This window comes from Rhynchophorus ferrugineus, unplaced genomic scaffold (assembly GCF_030347505.1).
Source record: "Rhynchophorus ferrugineus isolate W39M unplaced genomic scaffold, kcgeb_rfMv2 rfM5, whole genome shotgun sequence".
Taxonomy (NCBI): Eukaryota; Metazoa; Arthropoda; class Insecta; order Coleoptera; family Curculionidae; genus Rhynchophorus; species Rhynchophorus ferrugineus.
In genome coordinates, this window is record NW_027472584.1 from 18,418,776 (window position 1) to 18,438,313 (window position 19,538).

The following is a 19,538-nucleotide window of genomic DNA, read 5'->3' on the forward strand; positions in this document are numbered from 1 at the left end:
GTAAACTAAGTTTATTATTATAAAAAATTTTCAGTTATTTTATCTTTAAAATGTTTACTTATATCATGAACAAAATGATTAAATTTAATCATCAAGATAGAAGAAAAACCATAACCATATTAAATAAATTCGCAACGAAATTATAATGAATTTAAGAAATTAGCTGTAGTCGTTGACTCTAGACTATGCAAATATAGCCTATCGTACCTCTTATAAGCTGACAAATAACATGCAAATCAACTTTCCATTTTAATTTTCTAGCTTGTTGATGAGGGTCGTATTTAAAATGATAGGGCCGAAAATGTCTGGCTTGTCATCTTTGAGTTTCCCCTTGAAAGGAATAAAATCGAAGCAAAGCGTTATTAGATTATTTATTACGATTATAGTCACGCTAATTTGGTTAATATTCAATTCAACGCGAAAATATTAATTAATTTTTTGATTAAATTAATATTTTTTAATAAACTAGTACGGAGATATAGATTTATGACTAAAGAGGTAAAAAGTAGACTGACTGACTAAACTAAAGATAGAAGACCCAAATGAATAAATGAAGATAAACTGGGAGAATTACAATATGGATTTTAAATCGAAAGAGATATTAGAAAGGCACTATTGCAAACAAATTATATTTATCGGTGATTTATTGGCTTTGAAATGTGAAATTTTTTATCAAGAGAAAATATGAACGAAATATTCTGAAGAACACCATTGAGGTATGTATATTTTTTTAAAGAAACTTTCTAATAATAATGTGAAAGGAATCAGTATGGGTTTGGTTTTTATTCCCCTTTGTCTTTGGCTTTTTTTGTCTTTTTATTTTTATCTTTTTTCTTTTTTCATTCTTATATTCTCTATCCCCTTCTCCGATTTTCACTCCTTACTGCTCTTGTATTTATTCTGACATCGACTCCTCTACATTTATAATAATTTTCTTATTTTTACTTCATTTCCTTGCCCTCTGGTCTATAGTAGATATGGTTTTAGTAATTTCCTGATTTTTTAAGTTCTCGGATTTAAACCCAAAAAATTCTTATTTCCCTTTATTTTAATATTTTTTCTTAAATAAATGGATTCTCTTTAGTTTTGCTGTTTTCTTGATCAGTTGTCCTCTATTCATAATTTTCTTATATCTGCTTCCTCACTTGAGAGGTCATATTACCAATATTTTTATCTATGCTAAAACGTAGGAACTCATATGACACATATAACTTGTTCCATTTATTCCTATTATTTCTTGTCTCTGTCGCTTTTGTTTTCTTTCTTTATTTATTAATTCTTACCTTACTTTTATAATATAATTATTTTACCTTATTTGTTACGCACTTCTACTAGTTTTATCTTTTCTTTCATTGAATTTCTATCTTTTATTCGACCAACATTTGCCACACCAGATTTGCAGAAGTTGATATTATAAATGTAGAAAAAATTAGCAACAACAATTTTAACGTTATAATATAATTTTAACAATAATAGTTTGATTATATAATAGAGAATAAATTTGAGGTTCTTAAAACAAATAGGTAGTAAAAAATAAAAAAATAATATAGAAACTTATACAATATGCTTTCAACCATTTTACTTTGAAAATATGATTAACAAATTTATTTGTTAATTTAAATAGGTTTAACAAAATCAACAACAAAATACTTAGTCAAAGAGCCTTTGAGTTTGTGAAGACACAAACGGAACTGTACATTTATCAATGGGGATTAGTCAGGTCGACTAGTATAGCAGGGTTAGATCAAACTGCTTTGAAATAGGTCGAACAAATATGTCTAGTAGTTTGAAAGCTTTGCACAATATATTATAATAAGCAAAATAGAATCAGTAAGTCTGAATAAGTATCGATTAATCATATCTATATGTACCATATGTAACTATAAATAGTTCTCCTCTCTATTATATATTTCTCTTTGTAAAACATGTTTATATGGGAATATCCCTGAGATATAGATTGTATTACAGAATATCTCATGTTACTAAATGATAATTTTATATATTCTAGTTTTCTGATGAAAGTTTATATACTATATTATAAACGAGTTTGATTAATATCATGAGGGTTCAGATACAATTATTCAAAGTTATAAAAGAGTTAATTGTACTCATAAATGAACATGTTCGCATAAATACTTATAGATATAGTAATGTATAAATTCTGGTTATTTGGCGAAGTCAAGTTTGTAAATTTATATCTATAATTTTTCCTTTAATAATTTTTGTTTAACCCTCGTATATACATTTAATATATTAATTTATAATAATGCCGATTAGTCCCATTAATTTCTAATATTATTTATAGGAGTTTTTTTTTTTTTTTTTTTTTATAATTATATACATTGTTACTAGTCGTTGCCGACTAACCTACAATTTGTCCTTATAATAGCTTAAATCTAGGTATATATCTAATAGGACTCATCAGTCCTACATAGTCTCTAACATAATAATAATTGTTTTAACACTTTGAGTTTTTTCTAATGCACCTCACTGCACTACACTACAACACACTACACAAGTTCAAATGGTTTGGTCCTTTTGAGTCTGCGTCCGGTTTTGGTGTTGTCCAAGAGTTGTAATACTTCGAAATTAACATGAGAGTGAAGTCTCTCCTCATGTCTCTTTGCAATTCTTTTAATTTCTTGATTGACAGTCGGTATCTGAAGATCTCGATGTAAATAAATGGTCCGGTAATATCTGGGTGCACCTACGATGCTTCTTAGGACTTTGTTCTGGAAAACTTGTATTAGATTTATGTTGCTTTTTGCGGAACATCCCCATAATTGTATTCCGTATGTCCATATAGGTTTTAATATTTGTTTATATAGAAGTAATTTATTATGTATAGTTAATTGAGATTTTCTTCCAATTAGCCAATACATTTTTCTATATTTTAACTCAAGTTCTTTTCTTTTCTTTTTGACATGTTCCTTCCACCGTAGTTTTGCATCAAGTGTCATTCCGAGATACTTAGCATTATTGCTGTATGGTATGACAGTGTGGTTTATGGTCAATGGTGTAAGCGCGGCCTGTTTATAGGTGAATTGAACATGCACAGATTTGTTTTGGTTAATTTGTATTTTCCAGATTTGGGTCCATTTATTTATAGCGTCAGTAGCCTGTTGTAGTTTTCGGGTTGCTTCTTCGCTATTGTTTCCGACAGCAAGAATAGCAGTATCATCAGCAAATGTAGCCATTGTAATGTTTTCGATTTGTGGTATATCACATGTATAAAGTAGGTACAGAATTGGCCCCAGTACACTTCCTTGTGGTACACCTGCTTTAGCTTCTTTTATTGTAGAGTAAGCTTCCTCTTGTTTCACTCTAAACATTCTGGCTGTGATGTAAGATTTTAATAGTTCGGTGTGTTGCTTCGGTAATATTTTCTGTAGCTTATGGACGAGGCCTTTGTGCCATACCTTGTCGAAAGCTTGTGCTACATCTAAGAATACAGCTGAGCATACTTTATTATCTTCATAGGCTTTTTCAATAACATCTGTTATTCTATGCACTTGATCAATCGTTGAATGTTTGGTAATAAACCCAAACTGGTGTGTTGGTATTAGGTTTTTTCTCTCTATAATTGGTTTTAATCTTTTCAAGAGGAGCTTTTCAAATACCTTAGCTATCATCGGTAACAGTGAGATAGGTCGATAAGCTTTTATATCATTTGGTGATTTTCCAGGTTTTGGAACCATTATTATTTCAGCCATTTTCCAAACGTCTGGGACATATTTCAGTCGAAATGCTGCATTGATTAAGTTAGTGAGCTTTATAATACCCTTTCTTGGCAGATTGTGCAGCAATTGCCCTGTTATTAAATCATAGCCTGGTGATTTATTTGGCTTGATGTTAGTTTTAATAACGTTGGTGACTTCTTTCGGAGTTGTTAATTGAATTGTCGAATTTTCGCCGTCTATGTCCGGTAAAGTATGTTCAATTTCACTTTCGTTTGGTTTGAAAGTTTTCTCTAAATGGTCAGCGAATGCTTCTGCTTTTTCCAGGTTGCTGCGTGCCCAACTTCCATGCATGTTTCTTATCGGAGGACTATGTAGACAGGATCGTTTTAGGTATTTAGTGGCTTTCCAGAGCGAGTAGTCTGTGTTCTTGTCATCTGTTAAATTTCGTAGATAGTTATTTATGGAATTGTTTTTAATTTCCAAAATTTCCCTCTTCAACCTTTGTGTTATGTTGTTTAAGATATTCTTATTTTCAGGTGTTCTATTTTGCTGCCATTTTTTCCGTAGTTTTCGTTTTTCAGCTACCATTTCCTTGATTTCTTTCGGGTAATTTATTCCTTTGGTTGAAGTTTTAATTTCTGGAGTGTTATTCCAAGCAGCCTGTTGGATGTCTGCAACGAATTTTTCGGTTTCATAATTTAATTGGTCTTCTGTCTTAAGGGGAACATTTAGTTGAATTCGATTGTTTATTTCTTCAACAAATCCTTCCCAGTCTGTCCTCTTGTTGGTTAATGTTGGATTTTGTTGTTTTCTTATAATGTTTTCACTCAGCGTCAAAATCACAGGTGTGTGATCTGAACTTAAGTCAAAATTTTCTTCAACTTCCATGTAGTTAGTGGTTATGTTTCTAGCTATAAAGAAGTCTAACAGGTCTGGAGTTTTCTCTGGATCGGTAGGCCAATAAGTTGGTTTTCCTGTCGACATGTAACTGCACCCTAGCTCAGCAGCTGCTTTATGTAATTCATTACCTTTAGTTGTCGTCATTCTAGATCCCCATCTTGTATTTTTAGCATTGAAATCACCACCGATTATAAATTTTTCTATTTATAGGAGTAATGCATCAAAAATGTACTCAACCTATTTATAAAATGTTATGTCATCAAGGGAGTTATAATGGGAGAAATACTGTACTACTAGAAAGGAATTTTTCAAAAGCACATACATACGTTATAGAAGATAAAATATGGTTGGTGTCACAATGAAAAAATAACACAGAACTAATGGTCCTGTAAAAATGGCTATCCCTTTTGAAAATGTTTAATTAATTTATCATTTTATTAGAGGTTTTTCTATTTTTATCCTTCTATTACAGTTTACTGACTGGACGAAATAAAATCGATAAATGAACCTTTTACGTTATTGGTATATTTATGTCTGTTTGAATTCACCTAGCTGTAAATGCGTCACTATATACAACCTATAAAAATCGAAGAACTATGAAAGCTAAGAATATAATTACTTTTTAAGTTCATAAAGGTTCCGTTGGATCGGTACAATGTTAATATTATATAAATTCAACAAAAGCACTTGGGATACATAATAAATTTCTTTGGGAAACTGGGACCTTATTACTTGAATAATAACGTTTCAAATTATATAAAATAAATATTTTGAAGAAAAAATGTATACAAGCTTTAATATTGTTATTAAAATCCTCTTATATAATAAACAACCTTTAAGGATCTCTCGAGGGAAGAGAAGACAAAAATTAAATGTATTTTACGAGACTTTATTTACATAAGAAAATTATATTTGACCCAATAATTATACAACTCAGTATATAAATTACATATTTGTTCGAAACGTATATTGTTTCTTACTTCAAATGCCAGAAATGATACTTGTTGCTAAATGAGCTCAGAATCACTTGTCTCGTTAATATTCTAAGAGCGGGTTTTGACAACTTTAGCCAAACTTCTATTTGGGGTTTTGACAACTTTAGGCAAACTTGTAAATTTCAAGTTGGCGAAACTGTTGAATCAGATTCTATTTCATAATTAATCAAGTTACTTTGTAATACCATTCTAAAAAGATGAAAGGAATATTGCCCGTATATTTTAAATTTTCATTTAAAAGTACTGATATATAAAAAATATATCTTTATTTTATAAACTTGGCGCATATTTATATCCACAATATTTTATTGTAAAAATAAAGCTAAAATTACAAAAATATTCTGTTGAAGTATTTTGAACCTTTGTTGTTGAACTAACAATTGCACGTCAATGAAAAATAGGACTGGAAATATTTACTATGCTATTTCAAGTATTTTTATACAAATTAATGAAATAAAATAATTGCACTTTGCTAAAAATACAGCTGAAAATAGAGGTAAACCAATATTGTGGATGTACAGTTTGTCCATAAATAATTTTATCCAATGCGAATAAAATATATAAATTTAAGAATTCTTTAATAGTAAATTTTGTGACTAGTATAACAGTTATGAGGAATACAGCTGAAATAAACTTTGATCAGTATAAATTTAATACATTATTTTATTTTAGTTCACGAAATAAAAGCCTATAGACCTATATCACTGCTGCCAGTAATATCTAAAGTTTTTGAAAAACTCCTGTTGAAGGGAATAAAACTCAAATCATTGTCATAGAGAGAAAAACCTAATACCAGTTTGGGTTTATTAACAAGCACTCAACAATTGACGAAGTCCATAGAATAACAGATGTTGTTGAAAAAGTCTACGAAAGTCAAAAAGTATGCTCAGCTATATTATTAGATATAGCACAAGCCTTCGATAAGGTTTGGCATGAAGGCCTTGTTCATAAACTACAGAAAATGCTACCAAAACAACACACCGAACTACTAAAATCATACATTACAACCAGAATGTTTAGAGTCAAACAAGAAGAAGCTTACTCTACAATAAAAGAAGCTAAAGCAGGTGTACCATAAGGAAATGTACTGGTACCAATGCTTTATCTACTCTAAACTTGTGATATGTCACAAATGGAAAATATTACGATCGCTACATTTGCTGATCATACTACGGGTATAGCTGTTGGAGACATTACTGAAGAAGCCTCACGAAAATTACAACAGGCAAGTGACAATATAAATAATTGGACACGCGGACGGATAAGCATGTAAAATAAAAATTAATGAAAGTAAATCAGTGTATGAATAGTTCACCGACAAACAGTCCGTACAAATACAAATAACATTAATTAATTAATACATTCCATATAGTAACAACGCTAAATAAAGAAGAAATGAAAAGAACTGGAATTAAAATATAGGAAAATGTACTGGCTAATTGGAAGAAAATCACAACTATCAGTACATAATAAATTGCTATTATATAAACAAATACTGAAACCTATATGGACATACGGAGTTCAATTATGTTATGCATGGAGTAACATAAATAAAATACAAATTATTCAGAACAAAGTCCTGAGAGGTATTGTAGGCGCACCCAAATACTATAGAACTGATTACCTACATCGAGACCTTCAGGTACCCACAGTTAGTCAAGAAATCAAGAGAATTGCGAGGGGGCATGAGGAAAGACTCCATTCTCATACGAATATTGAACTATTGCAAGTATCAGATACCACCAGAACAGGACACAGACTCAAAAGAATCAAACCATCTGATCTTGTGTAGTGTTATGTAGTGAGGTGCATATATTAAAAAATTCAGCAGTGACTTGTATAAACATTATTTCACCAGAGACTGAGATAGGGCCGATGGGTTCTCCTAGTTATATACCTAGATGTAAGTTATCATAAAGACAAATTGTAGGTTAGTCGGAAACGACTAGTAACATTATAATAATTAAATAATAAAAAAGTCTATTTTTCTATCCAGAGATTCCAAATCAATATATAATATATATAAAATATTTTTTAAAAGTTTTACTAAAAATGACATTGGAGTTGTAATATTTATGACATTTAATTAAAAAAAAAGACTGTGGGAGAAATTATTCTGAAGAAGAAAGAATTCTGATATCAGAACAGAAATCGGTATATTTAAATAAAAAATGACCTGAATCACTATATCAAAAATATCTGGAGCCTAGAAAATATTTAGTATTTCATTGTTTCGACGACATTATTAATTAAAGAAGAAAAAAGAAACATTTACAAAGTATAGCGTGCCAAGTATATTCACTATATACGCGTTTTATTCTAATATATCCCTAAAGTAACTTTATTTGACCGTATTATATGGTTCGCTTAATACAACGTATACATTTTAACAAATCGTTTTTAATGAAGTATAATATTTTAATATGTAATTAGGTGTTTCGTTAAATACTCACTTGATATCAAACTGGGTATATTTGGGGGCCAAAAACATAACTAACCTGAAAAGAAAACAGAAATTAATGGGTAAATTTTAAACAAAGATTAATTTGTTTTTTTAACAGGTTTATGTATGTGTTCGGATATTAATTTTATTAGTTAATTATATTTAATTTTTCCTTGTCAGTTAGAATTGTCTGATAAGTATAACTCATAATATATAATACTTATAATAATTTTATTAGGTGCTTAAATGTATTTTGATTGGTGAAAATGTGAAGTATCAATAAATTTGATGGTTGTGGCATTTCTATACATCCAATAGTAGTTTTTCTTTAGTATTGTTAAGTCATTCAGTGAAAACTGGCCCATTTTCAATATTCATTACTTCTGTTAGTTGTTTTGAAGAAAGCTGCTGCTTGATTTTGATTTCAATGATACACGTTTGGTGATTTTGATGTCAGTTATGAAGGAAGGGTATGGAAATCTAAGAAAGTGACGAAGAAGATAATGAATTGCAACACTTATTGGACAGAAACTCATATATAGCTCAAATGAGAATTTGACGAATCAACTATTTTATGTGGTGTGAATCTAGTACAGTTCCAAGCACAAAAAGTCATGGGTTAGACCAAGAGAACTTTCCTCATCATTATCGAAGGTGAATATTCATGGTCATAAAATATTGCTGGGCATTTGGGAATGAAACTGTCACTGAGGATATCTGTATTATTGAAAATACTCTCTAATATGCGAATATTCTGATGTCTATATTTTAGTAGTTATATAAGTAGAAATATCGTTAAATTGATTTTATAACCTAAAAAAGTAATTAACACACACGTCATAACTAAGCAATCTGGCTTAGAAATATTTCTGTTATTGATAAACAATCAAACATCAAGTGAGATTAAATACCAAATAATGACCAGTCATTATTTTTGATCCTTATTTGTATAGGTTTATGATGTCTGCTTGATGTGATAGTAATATGAAATTAATTTTTACGGTTAATCCAATGGTAAAGTTCGAATTTTAAAATATTACAAATATATAAAAATATTATAGATAAAATAAAAAGAAAAATATAAAAGGTATTCATACTTTTATAATATACTGAAACTCCCCAATACTCTTCATAAACCATTTCTGCGCAATCCTAATTTAACACATAAACATTCCCAACGGACAGCCTGTAGTTGACTATGACATAAAGACAACATCTTGATGATATCCATCTTATAATCTAAGTTATTCATATTTTGTCAATTTTGTCCTAAACTTTTAATATTTGTAGAAAACATAAAGAGTGTAATTTTGTGATCTAAATTTGTTTATTCATTATAAGTGTATTTATTTTAAATGGTTTGACACAGAATTTAGGAAAATTAAGAAAAACCATTTATTCGTAATACTCTTTAAAATATTGACGTATTTACTTCAATCGAAACTGTTAACATCAACAGTAAAGATATATAGAGTAGAAAATATTTCTAGATACACAAAACGGAATAAATGTTAAGTATTAACCATTTTCGGGAGGAAAATCTTCGAGAGATGTAAAGAAAATTTAATCGATATTACAAGAAATATTTTATTTTCCTCGATTTTAATATAAACATGAAAGTTGGTATTTTTTCCAACGCAAAAATCCAAGCTTTGAGGAAAATAATCATTTGGGAAAAGAGATCCCAAGGAAAAAAACTTGTATTCCAAATAAATAAATTATTCTTTTCGGTATCAGACTGAATTCATAATCCGGACAATATAATCCACAATTCTATATAAAAGGTATTATTTTTGAGGCAAAAAAAACAGAAACAATTTTCAGAAATGTTGTATATTTTGTGGATATATGGGATGCGACTTTCTTAGTTTAAATTTCGCTATCATTTCCTTAGTTATTTAGCCATTTTCTGTATTTTGTACTGTGAAAATACTCTTTAAATTTTTTATTATTGATACTTGCACGTATTTTGATCAACGATATCTATTCGAACAGAAAGTTTGAAGACATTGGATGAAGCCCTAGCTCAAACTCTGAAAGATCTTTCAGACAGCTTAGCAGTTGATAAATTAACTATTCCGAGATGTTTACATGCGATGAGAAATATCCAAAAGAGGGGAACATCTCTACCACACGATTTGAGTATTTGTGTTTCAACATCGCGGTTTCAGAAAAAGTTTTCGCAGCGTATTGTGACTGGTGATCAACCTCGAGCTCATAAAGTCATGGATGAGTCCCAGAATGACATCAATATTGGCCACACCCTGTAAAAGTTGTGAACGATATATTGTTACAGATCGAATGGGAAGATGTTGAAGAATGAGTTGAGTCAATAAATGATTGAATCACTGTCAAATTAACATCGTATTTTGGACATGGTATCACCATGTTACATATATTGTATTAATTTTTCCCATTAAATTCCTTTTTAAAGTGTCAAAATGATCAGAAAACATGCAAACAGTTATTATTTCTATAAAATGTTTGTGAAATAGTTTTGAGGGATTTCTGAGGGATATTCATGTTCTTTCATCCTTTATGAACAATGAAACGTTTGTTATTTAAGAATCGTTTCATTTTCTTCCTCTTCATAAACGTAGGACTGCGAATCTGTTGAAAATTAATATATTTAGTGAATACAGAAGGTGTATCAGCAATTATTTTTTCACTTAGAAGCCAAATGCATCATTGATAATTTTTTTTATTGTTGATGATTGCACAACAGAACGTACGTTCAGTATAACTGTCCAAACATTACTCTTGACGATTTTCAACAATCTTTAAGTTAAATATCAAAAATAAAACGTATAAAAAGTTATATATGTGTAAGGAATATATTTGAGTAATGAATAAAATAAATAAGAATCTGCTGCTTCTGATGTTTCATATTTAATAAAAGAAATAGAAGAACGCAATACATCCGAACATTTTGGTTACTATGAAAAACACATAACTTTCAAAACGTACTGGACCATAAAAGGCGACTCTAACACATCTTGCCATTTTATTTATGGGAACCATTTTTGATATCAACATAAAATTGCTGCCTGGTTCAATTTACAAGAAAATGTTTTCGTCAGATGTATATGCTCCCCAAAAAAAAAAACACTCGTAAAACTGTGGCTTTTTAACTATTGATTATTACCAGACGGGCAGATGATATTTTTATCCGTAAAACAGTCAGAGTGAGGAGAAAATTAAAAATTAACGACCTTTCCATAAGTTCATGTTTGTGGAATAAAAATGGCCCGCTAATATTAAAGGTAAGCCTTACCTTTGAAAATGTTAATACCATTACGTATTTGTTTGTTGTTTAATAAAATTAATGGCACAAAAAACCCTTTTCGAGCGTCCAATATTAAAAAAATTGCTTCATTTTGAACAATAAAAATGTATCCCGTTTAGCCGGTCGTTATTTGTTTTCGAATTTTATTGGTTTTCTGTAATGAAAAGAGACAAAAACACAAAACCGATTGTTTTGTGTCAGTTCTGTTTAAAAATTATTAAGGACGGAAAGACAGTTTACAACAATAATGTCTTGGCAAAGGCTGTAATTGGAACATAATGAAACAATCACACTGGAAGATATAAATTGCTGTAAAAATGAGATAAAAATGTCTCGGGCTTGGAGGGATTTAGATTTGCCACCGCATTCATACATTTCCCACAATAGGCTCAAGAAAGCACTTTGACAATATTAAATCATTATAGTTCTACGACTGGAAGTAAATGTTCTTTTCTATTCTTATTAGTCCGTTTATTCCACAAAAGGATGCGTGCTTTCGTTTAATTTTATCGATTTCAGGCGGGAAATAGGCCCCAATACATTTTTTTTCCATAAATCGATAGTACGACTATTCAAGAATATACTCAGAAAATTTCAAAATAATTTTCAAGCCGGCTTGGTGGCGTAGTGGTAAAAGCGACAGGATGGTTCTCCTATTATTGCGATAGCCGCGGGTTCGAATCCTTTTGGGGCATGGTCGTAAGTTTATGTTTGTGATTGTTGAAAATTTGTAAATGTTCTAGGCAAGAGTGTAAAATCCGACAAGGAAAATGATGCCACTCACGCCAGTAACCAGCCTGGGTAAGACCGCATGTCTTCTCGGATGATTTCTAAAGTTGGTCACTCGCCATTTGGTAGGCTTAATGCTGAGGACCGTGGTTCGGAGCCCACGTTAAACTTTAGGTCCAGTCCAGATAAACCCATAGTTGGTAAAAGGAGACTTTAATATATATATATATATATATATATATATATATATATATATATATATATATATGTATATATATATACATATATATTTCAAACCATTTAATAGCTAAAAACGTTTTAATGAGCGTCCTTCTGTCTAATGGTTGGAGTTTATAATATAGTACCAGGTAGTTCACATCGGGAAAATTAGCATGGTGGTTCAAGCCGTCATACTAGACCTTGTAAAATGTCATATACTGGAAATTGGTTACGAATCGGCAGTCAAATAACTGTAGTGAAAATAAAGAAGAAAACGACCAAAATGAAAGAAGAAGAATAAAATGAAGATTTAACGAGAAATGATTTACTCGAGATATACTTAAACTGTCATACTCAAGATGTAAATGAAAGCTTTCAATAGTTTCAGAAGTTTCAGTTCAAAAGATCTGAATTCTGTTTCAAAAATTGTTGAGGTCTCGTTATATTTGGCTGTGTGCTTTTTTAATTTTATCTTCCAGTATTTTAACCGTTCTGAACTAGCTTTATATTACCATTGGTAGCAGAAGTTGCAATAATGACCAAGAAGTTAACAATCAACGCATAATCCGACAAAATCGACGTAGCTCTCTGGACAGTAAAGAAGCTCGAAAAGCTCGAAAAGAACAGCAGCAAGCCGAAAATGACACATATGAAGCTGATGATGTACTCCAATATGAAGCTGGGATGGTTGATTAATTAGTAAGTTGTTTGAATTAATTAATTACTGTCGTAAACTTACCTCTAATGCTACTCTAACTTTCAAACGTGTTTTTCTTGAAAATATTTACATTCTAGCCCTTAGAATTTTTAATCAATCGAAATTTTACAAGTATCTTCTTAATTCGTATCTCGGTGAACAGGAAATTTTATTTTGGTTGCATGTAAATGTAAAAAATCGTAGTTGATTTTCACATTCTAAAAAAAATCCGTTTCTGATGAAAATTGGGATCTCCAGAATATACACAAATAACCTACCTGGATGAAGATCGATATATCTTCGTTATGTGATTAAAAAAACTTTTAAAAATTTGTTTATAGACTCCTAAATATATGTACAATATGTTTTCAAAATATGAATAAAACACATTCATTTTTAATTGGTTAAAAAAATTCATAAAAATGACCCGAGAAACGCCGTTCTAAACTTATTTCCCCCGTTAATTCAATATTCGTTTGAATTTTAATTATTTTGCGATAATAATTTAGTCTCTCTCCGTAATAGCCATAAAACAGGTCACAAAAATTATCAAAAGTATCAAACTCAGTTTACTGTAACTTTTCCTATAGTTTTCGTAGTTTCAATTATATTTATATTTACTTTATATCATGACTAAAACCTTTATAAGAACAGAAATTCTTAATTTTAGTTTGACACGGCATGGTACTGGTACACAATATGATATTTTCTGGTGATATATTTGCTGCGCTTGCGCTATATTTGCTTATATAGATATTGAAGCTTCTAGCATTCTTTATGATATAGTTCGAACTGTAGAGTCAAATTGGTTGATAATGAATGAAGAAAATACGAAAATATTCATAACTGATGGATCTCCTGCTATTGTAAATCTCAACCAAATCAAGTTAGAGCAGGTGCAGGATCCAGTTGGTGCAGGATCCAGTTGGTGCGGCCAAATTGCAGCAGCTGTGGTTTGTCTGATTATGATGATGATGATTGGGAGATGGTGCTTGTAGATGTAGAAAAATATTACAATTCAGACTAAAATTCACGTTTTTCTGATATTTGTAAGCTCGAGGTCTTTCAAATGAAATGTTTAAAGCAAATTCTAGATGTTTCTTTTGCAAGACGTATTTTAAATGATGTCATTCATCTAAGATGTGAGGAACAAATTCAGAAAAGTAAATTTGGACATATACTAACATTGTCCGAAGTCAGAACTGTTATGGCCAATCGTTAACTATGGCGAGATATATTGAAGGATGTTCTAGATTCTGAGACATCAAGCACCATATCGGTTCAGAAGTAGACCTTGGATTAATGACAATGATTAAATAACAACTAAATTAAGCATGAGAAGGTATTTTTGGATAAGATAACCAGAAATCCGTATTTACTAGACATTGTTCCATCTCACTTAGGACTATGGAAAAATATATTTGTTGTTAGAGAGACGAAATAACGTTCCTAATAGCAAGTAGTTATTTTTAATACAAAAAAGCTCTAAACTTGAACGTCATAACATAATATATTTGAAAGTAGAACATCAAATTTAGAATATGTAACAGTGTAACAGTATTACGCCGAATTATGAACTATAAAAGGGTAATTTCGCTATAAAAATGCGTGCTTACTTAAATTTATGATAGCACGACATACAGTTCGCATAGTAAATTGTTAATTATCTAGGGCAAATAACGAAAGCGACTCTAACTCAGGTGAACTGAAAACCCAATCGATAACAACGTTTCTCTCCTGCTCTATTAGCAAAGGCAAAACCTTTTCAAGGATTTTAAGGACAATTGCATTGAATGAAGCGTTCTTCTTAAAACTAATAAAATATATTGTTCCTAGTCGAAATATTAATATAGCGACGTAATATCGTACAAAATTATTAAAATAATGAAGAATGGTATAAATAATATATTCGAGCCAAGAGCAAATTTAATTTTATAATTAAATTACTCGAATAGATTACCGAAACGTACATAGTTAATTATTTAATTTTGTTTAAATACCTTTCATAATCCCTTAGCATCGATATGAGAAGAAATTTCGGATGTTGCTGTCCCGAAACTCTCTGAGCAGTAAATGTTTTATAGCCAGCCCAAATACCCATCTACATGTTTAAAATTAATTATGAAACTTGAGATTACAAAATAAATGTATACGGCAACAACTTGTTATATCCGCAAATTATCTAGAGTAAGTTTTTAATACTACCTTTTTTCTCTTGTAGCTTTTGATAGGCATAACTTAACTTAACAAATGTTTTAATTACCAAGAATACAAAAACTAGTTGGAAATTACTGTTGGTTATATAAGAGGAACAAAACGCTTTTGATAGGAATTGAAAACAACAAAAAATTGCAAATATTCATGACTATATGTATGAAAACGTGCCAAAAATCTCTCGCGGATAAAGATGCAACTGTCAAAGTACGTGTATTTTTGTATGAAAGAGACGAATATCTATGTTAAATTTCTGTAAAATATATAATTTTTAAGGTATGTGTTATAAACAGAAACTGATTTATTTTTTGATAATACATTTTTCATTGCATAACTTAAAAACTAAAGATTGTATGAAATTATTATAGCACCATTTGATTTAAAGCAAAATTCTTTATAATCACTGGTACTTTCATTAACTTGCAATTGTTTTAACGAAAATTACAACAAAAAACTTGAAAAAGGCAGAATATCTCCCTACCCGCATTCGCCAAACATTGTTCCCTTTGATTTCATGGCATGATGATTAGTAAAAAACCTTTCAAAGTTAAATCCTCCTTATACTATAATTTTAACTAAAAAACGGTGTCTTTTATAATAGCAAACATCGATAAAATATCATCACTGTTAAGTACAAAAAGAAGGATGGTAGAAAATAATCATTAAACTCTATAAAGATACTTTTAAAGGAACGTAGAAAACGTACCAAAGATAGATGTTCGAAAACTAGTTAGGAAAGTTAAAGAAACAACTTAGGAAAAAGTAAACTTCTGACATCATCTGAAAAGCATTGAAAGAAAACGGATATTTATCTGGAAAAGCGGAAGTACAATTTTATTAATGAGACGTATAAAAGACAATTTTTGTATAACCCTTATTGAAGTAAATTATTATTAAACCTTTGATTGTTGTTATGTGACATAAACAGAAATCCTAACATTTTCTGAAAATACATTTTCATTGTTTTAATTAAAAACCAAATGTTGTATAAGACCATTTATTGTACCTTCATTCGACTCAACGTACATTTCCTTGTATTTTCTGCTATATTCATTAAATTGTGAATATTTCAACGAAAATTGTAACAAAGAATATGAAAAGGGTAGAAAATTTACCTACCCTACGCATTCGACAAACATTACTCTCTTCGATTTCTTGATATATAATCTTAGTAGATCAAAGATAGTTTGTTAATGAGATATATAACACATTATTTTTGTATAACCCGCATTGTAGGAAATTTTCATCAAACTATTGGTTGTGTTGTTGTTATGTGAAAAATTTTCTGAAAATACATTTCTCACTGTTTAAATTAAAAACCAAAGATTGTTTAAAAACTACTGTACGACCATTCGAGTCAACGTAAATTTCATTGTAATAACCACCGCATTCGACAAACATTGCTCCTTTTGAATTCCTGACATATACCCTCGTTATATACACCACAGATACAAGTATGTTAATGAGATATATAACATACCATTTTTGTATAACCCGCATTGTAGGAAATTATTATTAAACCATTGGTTGTTTTTTTTTGAGTTAACGCGATGTATGTGTATATGTACACAGAAATATTCTACGATCAATAATCATTCACTAAAAATACATGTTGCCAGACAAAAATGTAATCATGTCTCTTCATACATTCATGTTCCCATACATATTTAACAACATTCAATACAACAGCCATTATAATAAAATTTAATCATCACGTAAATCAATAAACTTTTAAAATTGATTGTAGTTATTAGAACGACTTTAATTTTTTATTTATGATCGGTATATTTTTTAACGAGCAACATAAAACGATTATTTCTATTTCAACTATGAACTTTCCAGCAACATCATTTATTTCCCGATATATTTACAGGATGTTAATTTTAAATTCTGTTTGCTCCAGGAATAAACGATATAACAGGAATAGACAGCTCTATTTATTATATCAGAATAATGTTGAAGGCAGAAATATAGCAAAATATTTTATTGAAAATGTTTATTTTATTCTCTTGAAAGTTTTTATATTTATTTAGTTATTGCTATATTATATTGTAAAGGTTTGTATTTTATATCCGAAATTTTGTTTATCGTGATAAATGAATGTTTTTACTAGACATTTGTTATTTTAGAAGAGAAACCTTGGGAAAATATTTTTTTTTAAATTATATCCCCTTTAGTTTCCATCTTCTTAACTATGATTTATCAGGACATGATATTAGTTGTTGTAACTAGTGGTGAGGTGACCGACTTGAGAGATCATCTCAGAAGGCATCCGGTTTTACCCGGCTTGGTTACTGGCACGATTAAAATGGTTGGTCTTGGATTTTATTGGGCGTTGTATGTATTTTGACTGGCGGCATCTATTAATGAAAATGCGAGGTATAGATGAATACAATTGTGAGAAAATTTTAAATTTGATAGTTTTGATATTGATCTATATAAAATACGAGTGAATGCTAACTATGAAATGCTCAAAAGTGCCATTCCGACGTTGTTGTTTGATTTTAACAAATATGCTAACGAACTGTAGCAAATGCTTTTAGAAATGTATGGTGATTCTTTTACATCATACCTCAATTGTCCGTTTTGGTTTCAACTATTTAAAACTGGTGATTTAAAAACGACCAGGAGAGGTAGCAAGAAAAGAAGAAACGGTCATAGTTTTATCCAGGAGGGCCAGCCATATTGACACAGAAGCGGAATATCCATGGTCATCAAGTCTTGCTGTACATATGATTGGATCAGAAAGATGTAGTGTATTATGAGCTACTAAAATTTAATGAAATTCTTTCTGCAGATATCTGTTGACGTCTATTGAATACAATAAAATAAAAGACCAGCATGAGCGCTTAACGGACGCAAAGTTATCATCTTGCATGACAACGCACTGCCATATATCGAAAAAGTTGTGAAAAGTGTTGCATTCAAATGAGAAGTTGTGCCAGACCTAACATACTCACCAGATAAAGCACCTTCTGGTTACCACTTGCTCAGATCGATCGATGTAGCATAGCTTGGCTAGCATAGGGTTTTAAAGTGCCAAAGAAGTGTGAATGTGGATCGATGCTAGACTGGAGAGCATCATCTTCTCAACATCATGTCGCCATGTTGCCAGGAAAATGGGAAAAAGTTGTAGAAAATTGTGGCAAATATTCCGATTAATATATATTGCACCAATTTTTCTCAATAAATGCCATTTTGAAGATAGAATATTATCAAAATGAAAAAAAAAACATATAGCATGATTAGGATTCGAACCTAGGTCCGAATTTTTAATAAATATTATTGTTTAATGGATATTTCACGTTTCAGGAAAAAGATGAAGAATTATTATTGCAATTTGCTGGTTTTTATCGAATAAAATTTGCTAGCTTTCTAAATTAAGCCGATTTCTTACCAATGTTTACATAATATTTAATAAACAAATTGTAAAAGAATGCATTAATTGAATTATGGACGAAGCTTTTATCCAGTTTGGTAATTGTGTGGTCGTAGAGATTGTGTTCAATTCCATTATACCCTTCTAGTTTCATTATCTTGATAATACCCTGCTTGTTTAATTAATAGTGAATAATGTTTTGAAGTCATAGGTTGTAAATGCTGGCAAAGAACTTGTGAATAGCGTAGGTCGGCTTTGGAGTTTCCTCTCCGTTTAACATGAATTTTGGTAAACGTGCCATGTTCAACATTACATGACTACAAAATTTACTTTACTAGTTTAATAGAACCATAGTTTGTTGGACGGAAATTATTTATGATAAGCATAAAAAATTATCAATTAACTGTTTAAAATACATGATATAAATTTTAAGGTAGTGATATAAATTCTAGCCTAGAAATTAAAAATAATCGATTTTTTTTCATACCTTCAAAGATTAGTCTCTTAAGAATATCCCTTTAAGAGGGTTTTTCGAAAGTTAAATTATTTTTGGAGATATAGCTTTTTGTTTTGCTACCCAAAGGTTGAAAAAAGGTATATAAATCGTAGTATATATAGTATATAGTAATCGTAGTAGTATCTTTTTTTTTAACATACATTTTCTGTTATTCGGTTACACCCAGTTCGGTTACCGGCGTGATTATTTCTCGCATCTTAAAAGCAGCATTATTTATATTGTTTCTTCAAAAAATGAAAACACATGTTTATATAATTTTACTGATAATCATCCGATCTTCTATAAAATATAAAAATAAAAAACAATTTTGATGCTATGAAATTAGTCTTTAAGTCTTTTGCTTTTCAGTTGATGCGTCAGCTTGGGGCAATATTAAATGTTGTATGTCTATTTTTGACAGGTAAATTATTAGGTTTAAAAATATGGAATTTATATTAAATATTCCGTCAAAGTAATATGATGCTTTAGATCTTATAGGG

General features: G+C 30.1%; 1 protein-coding gene across 28 annotated transcripts in view; it reads right to left on the reverse strand.

The window, feature by feature from the left end:
* The window catches only part of LOC143197042 (sodium channel protein para), a 106,545-nt gene that overhangs the window by 69,429 nt on the left and 17,578 nt on the right, over window positions 1-19,538 (reverse strand). For 27 of the 28 annotated variants that reach the window (XM_076405122.1, XM_076405110.1, XM_076405124.1 and 24 more), the window contains exon 2: window positions 8,029-8,073. The exons of the other annotated variant lie outside the window; for it this stretch is intronic. The gene's annotated coding sequence lies outside the window, so the exon portion shown is untranslated. The remainder of the gene's footprint in view (window positions 1-8,028; window positions 8,074-19,538) is intronic. 28 annotated transcript variants of the gene reach the window in all.